The following is a 19,457-nucleotide window of genomic DNA, read 5'->3' as shown; positions in this document are numbered from 1 at the left end:
ATTGGGTATTGACATTGTCTTGTCTGTCAATACACTCAGTATATATATATATTGGGTATTGACATTGTCTCGTCTGTCAACACACTCAGTATATATATATTGGGTATTGACATTGTCTTGTCTGTCAACACACTCAGTATATATATTGGGTATTGACATCATCTCGTCTGTCAACACACTCAGTATATATATTGGGTATTGACATTGTCTTGTCTGTCAACACACTCAGTATATATATATATTGGGTATTGACATTATCTTGTCTGTCAACACACTCAGTATAATAATTTATAATAGGTATATTAACAGACTAGGCTACAGTACCTGTGGTTTGACAGTTTTCTAGGATGACTATTTCACAAACCATCGTATGCTGTTGTGACTGTGCCCTTCAGCAATTCATTTTAAGATGTTCAGTGAGGTAGCCACCAGCTACTACACTTCAAAATGACCCTAGTAGGGAACGATTCTCGACCCTTAATTATACACTTATTATTAATGCTACTGTTCCTGTACTGAAGCATTTAATCATGCAAAAGATCAAACATTTCTGTATATCTACATTTTGGTAAAAAAAAAAAACCTGATCTACAGTCTCGCTGTACTTAAAACTTAACCATCAACCATATATCTACAAACTGTACATAAAATTCAGTCAATCAACAGTTTGTTACCCAAACATTAACCCATGTATATCGACAGTGTACCCAAACTTCAGTCAAGCATATCAAGTGTGTACACAAAATTAGCATCAGCAATATCAACAGTGTACACAAAATTCAGTCAAGCATATCAACAGTGTACTCAAACTTCAGTCAACCACATCAAGTATGTACACAAAATTCAGTCAATCATAAAATAATAAATGTAACAGTGTACACAAAATTCAGTCAACCACATCAACACTTTGTAGCCAAAAGTCAACCAACCATATCTACACAAAAATCAGCCATACATATCTACAGTGTACATCCAATCATATATTTAGCTATCTTCATTTGAATATCCTACATTCCATCTTCATTTCATCATGGATTAAAAGTTTGTGATGCATGCTTTTGATACTTTAGATGACAACACTATGTTTATATCATCAGATTTTCCCCTTAAAACATTGGCCATAAAGTAACCACAATATCTAATTAACTCCCCTTCTGACAACATAATGATGAGAAAATCCCTTTACCATGTCCCCTATAATAAATACCCCGGTCATAAACCATTGAACGACAGAACTATACCACATTCACCACCATTAGTACCCCATTTTTCCTCCTATCACCAACATCTGACGACCGCCCCCTGCTAGTTTTGTCACATGGTCTCCCCAGTAAAAATGGCCTCTATTTGATTTTGCATGGTTTTCACACCAGTTCATCACCCATGTCAACACTTGATTCTGACCACGATCATTTTTAATCTAAATAATAATCCAGTTCATCTATTTCTTTGTTTCGATCACACACAGCTTAATGAATAGGGTCGGCCATTTTAATCAAGAGAGATACAAAAGCTACAGCGTTGTCATAGAGACTGTGTAAACAATGACACGGTCGAGATTTCTTTCTCTCTGTATCATTTCAGACGTTGAGTGCGGGCTTGTGGCTAAATTATTTGAAATATGATAAATTATTCATAAAATAGTGACAATATAGCTGCATTATGATGTCCAATGTCCAAAGATTCTTTTCATATTCTTGTAATTTGAATTTATCGCTTTCAATTTCACCATTAATCAGGGTAGCCTATTGAAAACCTTTTCTTTCAGGGATTACGTTTTTGTACAATGTCGGGCATACATTTCCTGCTGATTTCCATAATGTTTGTTCCTGTACATGCCATTCCATATGGTGATCAACTTTATAGGCGTATCTCTGTTTACCTGTACTGGTCAGGTGTACAGGGATATATATACAGTAATGTACCCCCAGTAAATAACTATACTTCAACACCAAATCACCTAGAACATTATTTTGTCAGAGAAAATCAACACATATGTGAAATTTTGTTGATTTCAAGTAAAGGCCACTTGAAAAAGTTCATTTCGAGTAGAAAAACTACAAATTACCTGAATGTCATTGTAAGAAAAATGTCCAAAGAACGTGAAGCATTAAATTTCTTATTGTGTTAGGCTGTGACTTAGTGCTAAAAATCATGAGCGTGTATGATACAGATGTGTCTACAAATCATAATCCTGTGATGGGATTGGGTTGGTCTCACAACCGGCTCGGTCAGACGGAAAAGAAATGGACTGACAATTAAGATCGTGTCCATGTGTCCTCAGCAATCCCTTGGACAGGTCGGATTGCAGGTAAACCCATACAGGGGGAAACTTGATATAAAACTGATGATGAAATGGTTAAGTTGATCCACAAACATCTAGTATTAATCATGTTATCATGTAATATCACCAACATATTAGGTGTTGATCAAGTTGTAGAAAACTGAAGTATAGGAGACAGTTGTGTGATAAAGTCTAATAGCTAGGGATATGTATTTGTTGGGTCACACGTACAATACTGAATTGTTTAAAAAAAAGTGTTGAAGAGTAAATTTTAAGCAACCTCCAATATTCATCAAATTTGTTTAAGTATTTTTTTTTAAAAACAACCAATACTACCTCCAATTTATAGTATGGAAGTATAGCCACCCTGTAAATGTATAGTGCAAATACTGATGCAATGCAAAAAATATCAAATTTCACAAAATTACTAATTCATAAGAGTAACTTGTAACGAAAATGACATCTTTACCCTTTCTTTGAAGAAAAAAAGTACACTACATTATAGAATTTATTCCAATTTGTTAACCAATTCAGAAGTCACAGCAAAAAATAAAATTCACATTTTCTGTATTTGATGTGTAGAGATGTCCATACTGAAATGTCATTCCAGGTTTGGTAGGCCTGAACTATTCACACATTCAGTTCTAGAGATTCACAGCATCTCTAATTTCCAGAATCACATGACCATGAATTATTGGATGATACTCCATACATAAAAGGTGTGTACTGAGATCTCCACTATGTGATCTAACTATATACCAAGTTTGGGTAAAGTTGGACCTATGTTTTTTGACGTGATGACAAGTCTGCAGCTAACCAGTATATGAATATTTACTTAAGTCTTCATTCAAGAAATTGATTTTTAAACTAATTTCTTGTTTCTTCAATTGCTTTTTGAAAACTGAAAATCAAGGATTTTTTATCCAAGGTATGTATCAACCATGTTTAAAATAGATAAATTGTTGGATTGTAATGACTATAATAATAATAGGTTCATGAAGTAAAAGATATTCATATCTATTTAGACAAAAGAGAGTTAAAACTTTTGATCTAAAATGTATGAAAAAAAGCTATAGAAATTATTATTTTTTCTTACTGAATAAAATATAAAGTTAATAAAAAAAGCTTATTATTCAGGTAATACATTGTAAATATCTAGTGATAGAGCAGCAATAATTACTACATAAATATGATGTCAAATTAATTTATACTTACAAAATTATGATCCACCAAAGTTTATGTACAAAACGCTAGGTACCTTTGTAATGATTCCAAAAGTTAACACTGTTTTCGAATCAACTGCTGCAGGTAACACAAAATGACCTCAATACCGTGTTGAGGCAGTATGACGACACCGTGAAGATGAGGGAGCGTCTCGACTAGGAGTGAAAGTACTATCACACAGACGCTACAAACCAAGGTGGTACGATGAATGTGTTTTACCTCAGTAAACCTGACAAAGGTAACGACATAATTAATTAGCGGACGTGTCAGACAAGTTAAAACCCCTACAGGTGTGATGATACAGATGATGATTTCCTCTGACTCAATGTTTACTGCAGCTGAAATAAAACAACTGTTGATGGTATTACGACTTCCCTCGCCCCAGGGGATCGACACAGGAGGACCGGACTGGTATAAAGTCAGAGGGGTCACTGTGTCTGCTGACCCCAGGGATGTCAAATGACAGTGTCAGTCATCAACAGACGAACCATGGCCGCACCACTGACCCTTGGTCAGTAGAAACATCATGGATATCTCAAGTTTTATAAAGTATCGTGTCACTCAGTGATTCGGTCATCCCCATATCAAAGTTAATTCTATATGTTACTCTTGTGTCTGTCACTGAGCAATAAATGTACACTAAATGTTATTATACTTAATGTTATGTATCTTTAATATGTTTATTTCCAACAAAAGCAAATAAATCTTACACTTGGAACAGTAATTAATGGGTTAATTATAATTACAAACATAATTACCACTTAACAGCTACAATTAAAGCATTACGGTTCCCCATCAACATATCATCTGTACCTATAATAAGTCAGTAGATAGGAAATAAAATCTGGCTTGAAATGAAGGACACAATATAAATACACATTTAGATATATGTCCAGTGTCACTGCCATGATATTTAGTCTAATTGTATTTATCCTGTAATAAGCCAGGAGAACATTACATTTAAACTGTGACTGAAAGCAGAAGGGTGGGCTTATAGAACACAAAACTAGAGAGACTATAAACTAAAGACATTTACCATACCTTCATAATTATCCAGCTGCTGATAGTGCTCAAAATCATGATACTGCTATAATCATGATGCTGCTTATAATCATGATAGTGCTATAATCATGATGTTGCTATAATGATAATACTGCTATACATCATGAAACTGCTATAATCATGATGTTGTTATAATCATGATGTTGTTATAATCATGATATTTCTATAATCATGATGTTGTTATAATCATGATGTTGTTATAATCATGATGTTGATATAATGATAATACTGCTATAATCATGATGCTGCTATAATCATGATACTGCTATAATCATGATGTTGATATAATGATAATACTGCTATAATCATGATGCTGATAAAATGATAATACTGCTATAATCATGATGTTGTTATAATCATGATGTTGATATAATGATAATACTGCTATAATCATGATGTTGCTATAATGATAATACTGCTATAATCATGATGTTGCTATAATCATGATACTGCTATAACCATGATGTTGCTATAATCATGATGTTGCTATAATCATGATACTGCTATAATCATGATGTTGATATAATGATAATACTGCTATAATCATGATGTTGCTATAATCATGATGTTACTATAATGATAATACTGCTATAATCATGATACTGCTATAATCATGATGTTACTATAATGATAATACTGCTATAATCATGATACTGCTATAATGATAATACTGCTATAATCATAATACTGCTATAATCATGATGTTGCTATAAGCATGATACTGCTATAATGTTGATGTTGCTATAATCATGATGTTACTATAATGATAATACTGCTATAATCATGATGTTACTATAATGATAATACTGCTATAATCATGATGTTGCTATAATCATGATGCTACTTATAAACATGGAATTGCACACCATTATACAGACAGATAAATACCTTGAAAGTGGTGGTATTTGTTTTAGAATCATATATCATTTCAAAATATTTTATCATTCTATAATATATTTATAGTATATACAATTACATTAAGATATACAATTAATGTAAATATAAATGGATTGGACAAAAGGCAAAGCCTAAACTGGTCCTTTCCCAAACATTTGGCTATCTAATACTTCTGATATGAATAGTTGTATTTTCTAATATTTCATCCAGATGTGTATTAATATTAGGTCAAAAGAAAGGAACAACGAAGAGTAGAAGATATGACAATTATTGCCATGTCCTGTACAGTTTGGATCTTACGAGGAAGTCTGACTTTATTTTACAGTCAATGTTATAAAGACATTTTCTTTTGATTTCATATTAATATGATAAAGTCATTTCAGGACATTTATAAAAGCTAAGTGTCATTATAAACCTTTGGAACATTAAATATACTGTATACAGGTCCTAGGTCCTACCTAACCTCCCCATGTACTTCTACTGTAAATATCTAACAGCCCGAGAAAAGAAGATAAAATGGCTAGCAAACATAGATGTGAGTATTTTTTTGAAGACCTATAATTACAATGTTGCTGTATATTTAACAGGATATAAATTCCTCAATGGTTAATTACAGATTAGGGGATGAATAATACATGGATAAATATACGATACTATTTCCCAGTTAAAGTTTGATGTATGGTTGTATGGGCGTACATGGTGTGAATTTGTAGTAATTAAAACGGAATGATTCGGAATAAATTCAGGAAATCTATCGATACACATTCCACCTGTTATCTGAAACCTTACGTCAAGTTCGTTAATATTTACGCAGACACATGTTTGATGTCAAGTTACCTGTAATTATCCTTATGCATTATAAGTTAATGTTCATGACAAATTAGGGCCGTACCTATAGGTAAGCAGGTGATGATTTATATTCACCTGTCCAGAGTGGTTTAGTCGTTAACCTTTGAAGTGTTGACATGAATCGGATGTTGATAGCCCTATAGGTGATCACTACTACCTGTACAGGTAAAACATGCAGTAAGACAATAGATACACCTGTTTAGTTAACACATGTACCTCTATTAACTCAACAATTAATTACAAACAGTTCTTCATGAGAATAAAATTCAATTGTAATCATTTCAAAGGAATTTCAACTGCTATACATTGTCCTACAATTGCAAATAAAAATTCAACACATAGATGTTAATTATTTTAAATCAATAATTGTTTCTAGCATAATGCCTCCCAGATCTTTTAGTTCAGTTTAACCAAAGGGATTAAACTAAATATATTGTAGTAAAATTTGTTGAAACTTTAATAAAGTATAGCTCTCCTGAAAATTGTTACAAATACAACTCTTAATAAAAATTCTTGTACTTTTCATTCAAAATAAAATTGTAAAAAAAAAAAAAAAAAAAAAAATGTAAATTCACAATAGTTTTGTTTCATATGCACATTTCAGGGGTGACATGCACAAGGCCAGATCCAAGCTAAAAGAAGAAATATTAATATTACTAAAAATAGCAAACAAATTGTATTGACCTAGCTACTTCACCCTAGGCATACATTATGTACAATGTTGCACCTAGATCTGTTCTAAATGTATTCTTGTACTCTAATTTCTCCAAACTTGACCCCATTTGATATGGTAAACTACCGGTATCCAGTTAGAGGATAAGTAACCTGTATAAATTTATTCTTTATACTCTGCACCTGTTGACAAATTTCTATCCATAACAATTTTATTTTTTTCGACTTCCTTTCCTTTATATTTCTATGAAACTGGCGGCCGTATAACCTGCCATTCATCAGTGAAGATGTAAATCAGGACAACAAAGAATTATACTGCCATTTAAGGCGATCACTTGGGACGATGGCCTTCGTCCTCTTTAGGCAATAATCCTTTATACACAGAGGTCTAAATCTGTCAGATTGGCCAACAAAAATGGCACGGAAATCTGACATGAGGATGAATCCCAGTACAGACACAATACTTCACATTCTTACATTTCCATTTTATTTCTTTTTTATTTCTTATAGTAAAAGTTTGAATTTAATACCTGCTAAATTATTTTGAATGTTCCCCGTTATCAAGGTCACCAGGAAGTGTAAGGTCATTACCTCCAGTATACATATCATAGTTTATTTGGGGGTTTTATACATATGTTTGGTCAGTATACAATACATGTCCAGGTTCATTTACAACCCTATTATAATGTGACATATGATTGAGCACCAACCCAGTGATTCTTTACCTTTTTTTTGTAAATTAAGGTAAACTAGTTTAAATATATATATAGTATCATTTGACTTTTCAGCAAAATTTCAGTCTTTACAATGGCATTGAAATAGATTGTACATTGGGATCAATTTTGATCAAATTGAAGATGAAGTTGATATCACATGAAAAACAAATGACTTAATCAAAATAATCCTTTTGTTGGCACATATATCTATCAAGGCTACTCATGGATCATGACTACAGTTACAGCCTCCGTACCGACTGCTGGCTGACAACTGGACTTGAAGGCCATCTCAAAGTATAAACCCTCAGCCTCCCTACCAATGCCAGCTGACAATGGGCTGAGGCCGTCCTAAAGCATAAATCTGTGTTGTGTACTTATAGAAATTGTCTAAGCAATAATCAAATCAACAACCAGGACATTGGTTCTCCTGTATTTCCACAGGAGTACACTTGTACCTATTTTTATTTCAAACAAATTTTCGACTTAATAAGGTTCCTCTTTTTTTCCTTTTTTTTTTTATTTCAAACAAATTTTCGACTTAATAAGGTTCCTCTATTTTTTCCTTTTTTTTTTTTTTATAAAAAAAAATATTGCTGTTCTGTCTATTTTGTCCTTTTATTTTCAAAAGATGAAACTAGAAATTCTGAAATACAAAAGAGCATTTTTTTTTTTTATCAAAATAGGATTGTTTGTATTAATTTCATCACAAAAGGATTTTATTAAGGAAATTGTATAATGGAGAAATACTATCATAAGAAAAATAGATTGTTAACTACAAGTTTATAATCAGTAGTCATCAGAACACTTCCTCCATACACAAGATTTCACTTCCTGTGGCCTAAGCTCCAGATATCCTTGGTAAAGGCCGGTATTGAGCCAAGCACACTCATGAAATAAAAATCAATTTGACAACAATGTCCATCAAAGAGTAATATAGTAATTATAAGGATCCATAGCGTTCGCCAGAGTTGCTTGACCACATGTTCTATGGCCAGTTACTGGTCATCATGACTCTTGCTACTGATGACCTTTAAAGAGTCATTTCTTTTTCATTATCTTTTATCTATCAAACTGACCACATGATATCTAAATTGAGCCGATAGGTAAACACACCTGAATGGTCAAGCACTGTGTGAAGCAAAAAAGGTAAACAATTTGTCCGACGATCATTTGATGGTGTCTGGAGGTTAAGGTAGCCAGTCTGTGGGCGTAAAATCGTCATTTAATCATCTTTTTATGGATCTGACAGAAAACAAATTCTTGTATCCAGATTTAAACCTTGTGTAAACATTAGAAAATAATAGATCTCTGCAAAATACTGCTGGTTCTGAAACGGGATCAAGACATCAAGACAATAGATCCAAAAGCCAAAGGAAGAACAAACAGTGACCTGGCTGCTTCAGCTGCCCAATAACAGGTAGAGATGGAAATGGAATCTCAAAGATAAACACAAGTTCTGCCTTGAGTAAACATTTCAACCCTTCAGCTCAGAGGGTCTGTCAGAATGTACAAGATCGCCATATTATGCAGCAAGCCTAGCCCGTCATGTAGCTGAGTTTCGGCTTTGTAGATTGTCAATCTGCATCAAATCTGTTTTCATACCCTAGAATTAATATCGCCTTATTTTTCCAGTCAATATGTTCTGTGTGAAGACTTATTTGGCCTAAAAATGAACCTTTGCTATGGAAGAGTGTTAGCAGATGTATTGGAATGCTGGGTGGACTGTTGTAACAATACAGAAACACACAGGTGGGGGGCCCACATACAATGTACAGTAACAGTAATTCAAATTTTTACAATATAAAAATTTAGAATTTATAAAATACTTCAGATTATTATCATACACTTAGAACATCTGTCTATGTCAACATCAGCCAAACAAATGATATGGCCATAATGAAGTTAGATATTGAAAATTTAATATGAATCAAAATGACCGGTAATTAAATCCTACTCTACCTGCATGAGGGCACAATTGAAAGATAGTTTAACCCCTGCCGGTAAATTGTGAAGATTACTATATACCGAGTACAGAAAATTCCTATTAAATTGCTTATATTGATCAAGGGACAACCCAAAGTCTACATCTACATCTGAATATACAATACTTTATTTGTGAAATATGATAAAGAGCGGTTAGCAGAGAATATATCTAAGGAGAGTCATTCCCATATCCTGTACCCTTTAGGGGAGTCATTCCCATATCCTGTAACCTTTAGGGGAGTCACCCCCATATCCTGTACCTTTTAGGGTAGTCATTCCCATATCCTGTACCCTTTAAGAAAGTCATCCCCATATCCTGTACCCTTTAGGGGAGTCATCCCCATATCCTGTACCCTTTAGGGGAGTCATCCCCATATCCTATACCCTACAGGGTAGTCATCCCCATATCCTGTACCCTACAGGGTAGTCATCCCCATATCCTGTACCCTTTAGGGGAATCATCCCCATATCCTGTACCCTTTAGGGGAATCATCCCCATATACTGTATCCTTTAGGGTAGTCATTCCCATATCCTGTACCCTTTAGGGTAGTCATCCCCATATCCTGTACCCTTTAAGAAAGTCATCCCCATATCCTGTACCCTTTAGGGGAGTCATTCCCATATCCTGTACCCTTTAGGGGAGTCATCCCCATATCCTATACCCTACAGGGTAGTCATCCCCATATCCTGTACCCTTTAGGGTAGTCATTCCCATATCCTGTACCCTTTAGGGTAGTCATTCCCATATCCTGTACCCTTTAGGGGAGTCATCCCCATATCCTGTACCCTTTAGGGTAGTCATCCCCATATCCTGTACCCTTTAGGGGAGTCATCCCCATATCCTGTACCCTTTAGGGGAGTCATCCCCATATCCTGTACCCTTTAGGAAAGTCATCCCCATATCCTGTACCCTTTAGGGTAGTCATTCCCATATCCTGTACCCTTTAGGGTAGTCATTCCCATATCCTGTACCCTTTAGGGGAGTCATCCCCATATCCTGTACCCTTTAGGAGAGTCATTCCCATATCCTGTACCCTTTTTTTAGTTAGCTGTCTGTATCATATAAGGATAAATCCAATCTGATAATAGTCCAATGTTGATACAAGGTAATATTTAAACTTAATGTTTTTCTTATTTTAAATTTATTGATAAACCTGTTGAGAGAATTTCCCCTGTTAAACATTAACATGATCATGAACCATGACCCTGTCTTTGAAGACGTGTCTAGTTTCAAATTTAGGTATAGTATTCCTCCCCTATATAGTTACACTACCAACCCTATATTACATGTGTAAGTTATTACAGCCCTGCAATCTCCAGTTCCTCGGCCATCTCCAGTTCCTTGTACACAACACTGCTATTAACTAACACCAACTATTTAATTCTGACTAATTTGGTTCCGATAAGATCATGGTGTTTAAAAGAATGTGTGTTTTTATACCAAAATTAGTCACCTCTCTGTAAACTGACTGTAGTAGTACACAAGATAGTCCCAGGCTTTTAAATTAATCAGTTTTTACTCAAATTTCAAAACAATGCTCATCTCTGTATGACACATAGATTCCAGATTAAATAACCAGATGTTTATAGTACATGTCATGGTCATTTGATTAGTGCAGAATTCTTATACAGAAAATAATCAAGGAAGTTGAGTATTTTACTGAAATATCCCTTTAAACCCCTGGGGATAAATATTTAATTCTGGGTCATACTGTCAAGCCTCTGTGATACCTGAACACTTGGTTAAAATACTACTTTACAAGTAGACCACAGTGACCAAACTCTGAACTATCCATTTCATATCATTTTGCAAAGTGAGGAAACTTCTGTGATTTAGAAAACATTTTCTATTTTTTTTTTCGATCAACTTTTGCAATCCATAACCACTTGGCTAGAACTCAAGACCCAAGTATTTATTTTATGTTAAAAACCATACTACTTTTTCAAGACAGAACTTGATTTTGGGTTACTAACACATTTAAAATGTCTCAATTTATTCAAAATATAAAAGCAGCTTCCTTGAAGTTGACTGAATTAACATAGACCCTATAAGGAAATCTGAATTACCTGTGATTGGTAAAATTACAAGTTCTCATGGGTACCTTTCCTTTTAGAGTGACCCCTAAAAACCAGGAAGGATAATGAAGGGTCGGACTACCTAAGGTGATGTCAATGGTCGGATCAGGGTGAATCCCTATTTCAAAGCATGACCATGGATCCTAATGTGCCTTTAATGGCTCCTTGTAGGGGTATTCCTCAATGAAATCTCCCCAATCTAAACCTTAATGTCCTGTAATGGGCACCTGTTACCTGTGGCCAGTTCCAACGTTGGACATACCTGGTCATATCGGTATTTAGTCACCTTGGGGAGTTGTAGAACATGGTGAACATATTGTAAAGATCAATATCTATTTCATATTCATCTTGCCTGGATTTTCAATATGTAACATTTTACATAGCTCAGTGAATATGTCATAAAGGATAATCATTCATAGTATTTACTTCTCAAAAATCTGTTTTCATTAGGTTTTCACTATCTGGCAGAAGTTTTTCAATATTCAGAGATGTTCAGTGACTTCAAAGAATCATCATTTGAATTCTGTTAATGCCCCAATTTCAATAATGTGTAACTTGGATCCAATGTAGCTATATTGAATTATCCTCATCATTTTAACATTATCTATCGGCCATTCTAAATACTCCAAGCTGATTTTTCCAGTTCAGGTTCAAACACTTCTATTTCATTGAGTAACATCACACCTACAAAGCATCTCATTGATCAAGATTTCAAGGAATTCCAGAAACGGCACTTAAACCATTGTAATTAATTTCTTTGATAAACCCTTTGGTTTCATCTGAGCATTAAAGCAGAATGTTTCAGAAGCTAAATATTTAAGATATTTTTGATTAAGGGAAGATTTATATTCAGTCATCAAAATCATATTTATCAAGTCCATGTATCGTAAAACGAAAGAAAATTGAAAGGACATTATTCATAGGCAGTCCTCCGTGCATATTTTAAAGGCTCAGAGCTAGCCACATTCTGAATGAAATCTATCATATTTCTTGAAGTCGACATACATTTAACTCTCTTTTCTCAAGGCTTTATTTAAATTTATCTGCAATACATTTCACTAGTCAAAAAATCCAAAAATCACATATTTCATCTTCCTGTCCATAAAAAAAATATACCGTACTATTCAATAATTTCAGCCTGATAAATCTACTACTGGCGACAGGAAATTTGAGATGGGACACGTTCCAAGGTCCCCACCTCACAAAAACAAATTAATCTTCTGACTGGTGTGAATTAACTCTTTCAGAACTATCAATGTAAATTTACTCAACAAAATGCATCAGATAGTGATAATGAATTATAAACAGCTGTCTAAAACACATTTCCGATCTTTAAAGTAAAGTTTTTATGTAATGCAGCAGCTAAAAAATGTGAAAACAAAGGGCTGTGTATTAATGTCTACAGAAAAATCTATCGTGACTCATCATCCACTTCCTATTTTATACCTCAAACTCATTTATTTTATGATAATTTAGTTAGGTAATATTTTGTCCAAAAGTTATTCCAAAACAAACATTTCTTTAATGCACTGTGATATATTGCCACATCAAATGTCCCCATTATGTTTCTGTGATGAATACTTTCCTAATATGTGAAGCAATCTTTCATTTAAATATTTCACATGATTGAATACAAAAGCTAGTTGTATAATTAGCCATAAATATGAATTACACCCCAAATGTCTACATATAAATGTATGCAGTTGAACTAAATAAAGACAAAAGATGTTCGGCACAAAAGAAGAACTAAAAGGTAAGAAATGACCTTTAATGATGTGACCTTTGAACTTCAGATTCTGTAACTTAACTGCTACAAAATAGTTTCTGTAACAATTAAGTTTGGTTGTGAAAAAAAATAAAATCTGGCACTTGATAGAAATATCAGTACATAACATCTGTATCATATCAGAGTAACTGATCACCTAAAATTTAATCAGGAATGCTAGAGTATAGAAATGATGGCAATTACAGAAAAATAACTGAAGATGTATAAGATTGACATGTATATCAGTCTAGAGAACTGACCACATTGATGTATGATGACTCCAGAGTACAAATTATTATTGTGGGGAGTATAACTACATGAAAAGATAATTACGAAGATGTACGTATACCAGTAATGAGCACAGACATTCTGACCACTGGAAATGTAACCATGATTACCAGACAGTTTAAAGTGATGACTTCAAAAAAAAGTATGTACTTCAAAAAATTACTAATTAGATGTTTACTGTTCTTACACAGACGATAGTGACCACAGTTACATAACTACCAGTATACAGCACTTCCTACTTCACAATTGTCCAGATAAATCTAATTTAGTCAGACATATGAGTAACCTATAAGGGACAATCATGTATTTTGTAGAACTATATGAGAAGGTAACCTTTTACAGGACAGCTATAGCTCATGTGTCAGCTGTGGGGCCTGTACACCCCAGGTAATTAATACCGACCGTTACACCAGGTATACAACATGTTATGGCTACATTACTGTCACAGCAGATTAATTGAGTCAAAACGGCAAATCCTTATTACAGGACTGAGAGCATGAGGTCAGCTGTGAGGAGTCCTAATACAGGATAATAAAACACATGTTATTTTCCATCCTGGAGGATTTTATATTGTAATATCTGTTTTAATATCAAATAAAATTAATTACACCAAACCTGAACAAAAAGTTACATGTAATTTTTTTCTGAGGATTAATTTTGGTATGCATCATTGATTAATAAAGATAAAGCTGTGATGAAGTTTTTTAAAATGAGATTTGAGTTGTATATTTAGGCCTGGACTAAGTGATATTACTAAAATCCTAGGACTTGTTGTTATATTATACACAATTAATTCCGAGCTTTAATTTGACATCTTAGGTCACGGATAAAAGGTGAAACAGGCCGTGGAGATGAGGTTAATGGGTACCAGGTATATATAAAGTAGGTTTTACTAGCTGGTGATAAATGTCTATCCTATGTAATGTAAATATATATGTTTTATATACATAAATTTATTACTTTAAAATTCACAGAAAAAACTGTTTCTGAGGGAGCTTTGGCAAATAAATTCTTCCTTCAATTTGAAGGATATGTACTAATAATGTTGTCTTATGAGATGAACCTGTGTCACATGACAATGAGTACCTATTACACAGGTACAGTGTTAAATGAGATGAACCAGTGTCACATGAGAATGAGTACCTATACACAGGTAAAATGTTAAATGAGATCAACCAGTGTCACATGAGAATGAGTACCTATTACACAGGTACCATGTGACACAACAGGTATTCTCTCACAGCCGTAAGTCAAAAACAAATTTCTCTGGAAATCTTTTTCCAGAAATTTGCTGTCTTATAAAAGAATTCAAGAATATAGCTTATTAAACTTAAAACCAAAGCCTAATTAAAATGAAAATTGATTCCTAATCAAATATTCAACCATGATGAAACAAAGAATTGTACCCTACCTGTTCTATCGTGTCTTCAGCAGCCCTGGTTCATCTGTTGTCTGGTAGTGGGACTGGTTGGGTAATAAAATTGTTTCTGTAATTTGTAATTGTATCTAGGTTAGACAATGATCAGACAAACAGTGATGTTCACACTTGTCTTTGTACACTGTAATCTCTAACTGTAAACCACCTATCTACAACCATCAGCCTCCAGGCCACAGGATACACACGCCTAATTTTCAACACAAAGTTGATATAATTATCAAATTATTTATTACAGCTGCAAGGCAATTCAATTTTATTTTCCTTTTGATTATAAATACAATACAAAGAGGTGTTAAGATTGATTGTGACTTCAAAGCAGAGCAGTCCTCAGGGTCGTGCTATACACTGGCCAGAAATTGGGCAAGGTGTGACAGACAGTTACACCTACAGTATAGTTACCTCACAGCCATATAACACAGGAGTTCCCTCCCTTGTTGGCCGACTCTTTATACCTTTACTCCGATCAGTGTTTAGCACATTGTGTGGTGATAAAACTGGCCGTAAACTGTTTGATGTTCATGCTTTTGTGTGTCAGATTTCTTCTTTTATTGTTTTCATTCACCAAGATTGTTTATATCTAACTTAACACAGGGAACCATTGACTCTGTAGTCTATCTACTTGCGGTCACCAAGGTCGAGTGATCGTATTTGTAATTAACATACCTTGACTTTTTACCTGTAATCTTTGATAACTGTTCATTGGGCCACCTGGGTGTAGCTAGGCCAGACAATGGTCTCTGTAAACCTGTTGGAGATGAGTATATAGTGTTGAGAACATTGTGGTGTGATGAAATCTTAGCTTTACCTGCTAACATAGCCTGCACAGTCTGCTATACTACCAAGGATTTTAACAAGTATACCCGCTGAAAATTTCTGTAAAACATTTTATCAGCATGCCGACTCCTAAAATTTGTTTCCATAGTTGAGAAATGAAAGAAATTCTACTTCATTTATTTTCTAACAATTAAAATTTATTTTTAAGAATACTTTAAAGATTCAAAAGGAATATACCTATCTGATGAACATATATATTTAGCAGTGGTATAAGTTGCGGGTACTTTTGGCTATATGATTAGGTGCCATAGATTAGGAGTTGGAGGCCCGGTCAGGGCATGAATCATAAAACTGTCTCCCTTCATCATTTTTGTTACTATGCGATATATATTTAGTAATGAGGCTGAGACACGTTCACATCATCAACCTACTTCTACATACTGGTTCAGTAATGATGCTCCTGTTAATTAGTTCACAGGTACCCGACTCGTTTTATAAAATAATAAAATATAAGAGTACATGATCTCATTTATATGTACTCTTATATGTTATTGTTTTATAAAAAGGAGTCTGACAGGCACCTGTGATTAGTTATAACAATCAAATCCATGTTTGTCAATAGATCTGATTTCCTGGAGTAGCTTTCAGTTTATCGGTGAGTTAAAGATCCCGGGCCAATTGCATTTCAAACTGCATGCAATGCAAACAAAAAACATGTACGAAGAGACCTTATGATACAGATCGGACTCGGAAAGTTGAACATGAATCAGAGTTCATGCCCACATGATCCTTTACTCATCAAATCTGTGTAAGCTACCATCTTACAGAATATGGAGTTCAAACCCTATACAAGACAATACCAGAGAGCACCCGTGGACAAACATACAAATGTCCGGATGATACAGATCTTAGCAATATCTGTGAAGGTGATATCCCATATCAAGGTTGCTTCCATGGCAATGCCTAGTGCCGTGAATGGGTCCAATCATCTTATAGTGACCAGCCAAGCGCTCATGTAATCGTATCAAGTGACTATTAAAAGATCTTGACCTCAAGCTATCTTTTTTCAGAATCTTTCAGTGCAAATTAATTCATTCGTGAGATAGCAGGAGATTTAATCTTTCATCAATTTCCTCCCATTGTCTAAGATGGTCATATACCTGCAGTTTTGACAATGGTTCCAACTTACTGGGTTCAGTATCCGATGGTGATCGAATAGTGACACGAGGTCGATGTTTTATCTCTACAAGATGTATGGGGCTATTTGCCTTCCACACAAGTCAATGACAAAGTCTTCCCTTTCCTAAAATGCTAAAAAGCAAGAAAAAAGCCTGTTTGATTCGTATGGAACAAATGAAGACAGAATTTATGGGATTGTGTAAATGCTGTCTAGAATGGTTTCTGTCACAGCCACAACAAAGGGTGAATCTCTATGATCACCATTTAAAGGTATTCCTGTAACCCCTTAGATACAAATAATCACCCATTTAGAATCTTTAGATCTGTGTTTAGAGTACCGTATTACCATATACATTTATCAAACGAGCATATGTCTTTTTCTCGTAATTCTTTTTTACCTTTGAACATTAAAAGACATATACTGAGGATGAAAGGTAATTTTGAGATTATCACAAAACAATCTTCATCATTTGATTTGTTGAAAAATTAAATACATAGACAATAGATGAAAAAATCATATAATAATTAACATGAGATGAATTCATGTTTATCCAAGGATAAGTTTAACTAATTATCTAACAAAATATATAATAGACAAATTTAATGCAGTTAATTATCACCCTGATTTTACCACAATTCATTATCTATTTTGTTTTTTTTTCGAACATGAAATAAAATGATAAATCAAATGTTGATCATTAAACTTCTGAGAATTTGATATATACAGAACTGGATCCATTAACATACAGGTGATTGTTCCAGCGGAGTCTTGGTATTAATAGTCGTCAGACACAGCTCAATACTCCAACCACCAATGGCCGCAACTTCCTGAGGATGGCTTTGAAGTCTGCCATGGAACGATGACAATGTCAACATGTATTATTCTGAAAAATATTGATGATATTTCCTTAATGGGCATGGTATGGTTGTTTATCAATAGTTAACATGAAAACTAATGGTCGTCATTATTTATAAATTAATACTAGTCCACCTATCTGTCACCTGTAAATGAACATGTAGGTGTATTAAAATTAGTTTAAAAATAGAAAAAATTCCTTATTGTGACTGGCTTATTTACTAAGTATTGAATGGTGGGTTTGCACTTTTCCATCGAAAAATAAATATATTATAATCAAAACATATACCATCCAAGGTTAATAGGTTTACACAAGTTTATTTCCCCAACACTCAACTAAAATATCATTATTATACCGTATGTGGATCAATCAAATCAAACATTAATCATACTGTTAGTGTATTAATCGAGTTTTGGGTTGATGTCACAGAAATTGAACAATATTATTCTAATTTTAACAGGAAAGAAGTAAATTGAAATAAATCTACATTTACTTACATTTGTGAAGAGAATGTGTTTTAGTGCATACTTTTAACAACAAAGATCTGTAATAAAAGGATGTAAAAATACAATAAAGATTCCAGTATAAAAAGTGTACAACAAAATGTTACTGTAGGCTGATAAAAAAGATATGTTCTTAAAGGCAAACTAACTACACAATACTACATCTAGTCAGTTTTCCAAAGTGAACACTAACCAAAATTAGATATAGATTAAAATGGATTTTTCATCATGGTACTTCAGATATCTGCTGAAGTAATTTAATACAATTAAATCACCTGGTTTGGTATCGTTACACCAGCTACAGTATTCTCTGATTTCCTGACGGATGTAATTTTGAATTATAACACAGTGTCCATATTATTCTATTGAAGCAAGCTAACTATACTTCCTACAACTGACAGGATCCTGACTGGATGGTACATCTATCCGACATTAAATCAGATCTACCCTGGGACGAGATTCCTTGTCTCCCTTAATTCACATGCCGTCCCCCAGTTTTACATAAATTATCACCCACATGCCAAGGACCACCTTTAGAAAGTTACTTTTCAGCTGTACCAAAATTTGTTTCAAGTTTTCTTTAAAAAATTGAAGAATGAAAAGAATTTTATGGAGCATGGTAAAAAGATATTAATCTTAAACTTACCAAAGGTGAAATTAATGTATCCTCATCAGTGTCCATCTCTCATCCTGTCGTCCCCTCATCATTTCTAAGTTACTGGACATTTTTACCCCACACAACTTCAAGCCACACAAAGATTCTCTAAAATATGATAAATGAAATGACATCTTTTTAAACTACAAATGAAAAATATATGTTTTAAGTGAAAATGCATAATATTGCTATCATCTCATGGTAAAAGTACTTCATTTTTTTTTTTTTTTTCGA

The 19,457-nt window shown here is 33.8% G+C and overlaps 1 protein-coding gene across 2 annotated transcripts in view; it reads right to left on the bottom strand.

Moving 5' to 3' along the window:
* The window catches only part of LOC117328889 (protocadherin-9-like), a 49,572-nt gene extending 30,115 nt beyond the window's left edge, over positions 1–19,457 (bottom strand). Inside the window, exons 1-6 of one of the 2 annotated variants that reach the window (XM_033886489.1) lie at positions 19,215–19,457; positions 18,563–18,609; positions 17,934–18,092; positions 17,219–17,340; positions 15,919–16,000; positions 15,229–15,304 (exon numbers count right to left, since the gene is read on the bottom strand). The gene's annotated coding sequence lies outside the window, so the exon portion shown is untranslated. The remainder of the gene's footprint in view (positions 1–15,228; positions 15,305–15,918; positions 16,001–17,218; positions 17,341–17,933; positions 18,093–18,562; positions 18,610–19,214) is intronic. The other variant, XM_033886485.1, reaches the window with a different exon arrangement.

Source organism: Pecten maximus, chromosome 6 (assembly GCF_902652985.1).
Source record: "Pecten maximus chromosome 6, xPecMax1.1, whole genome shotgun sequence".
NCBI lineage: Eukaryota > Metazoa > Mollusca > Bivalvia > Pectinida > Pectinidae > Pecten > Pecten maximus.
Note: the sequence above shows the minus strand (reverse complement) of the source record. Positions and strands in the feature narration are given on the sequence as shown.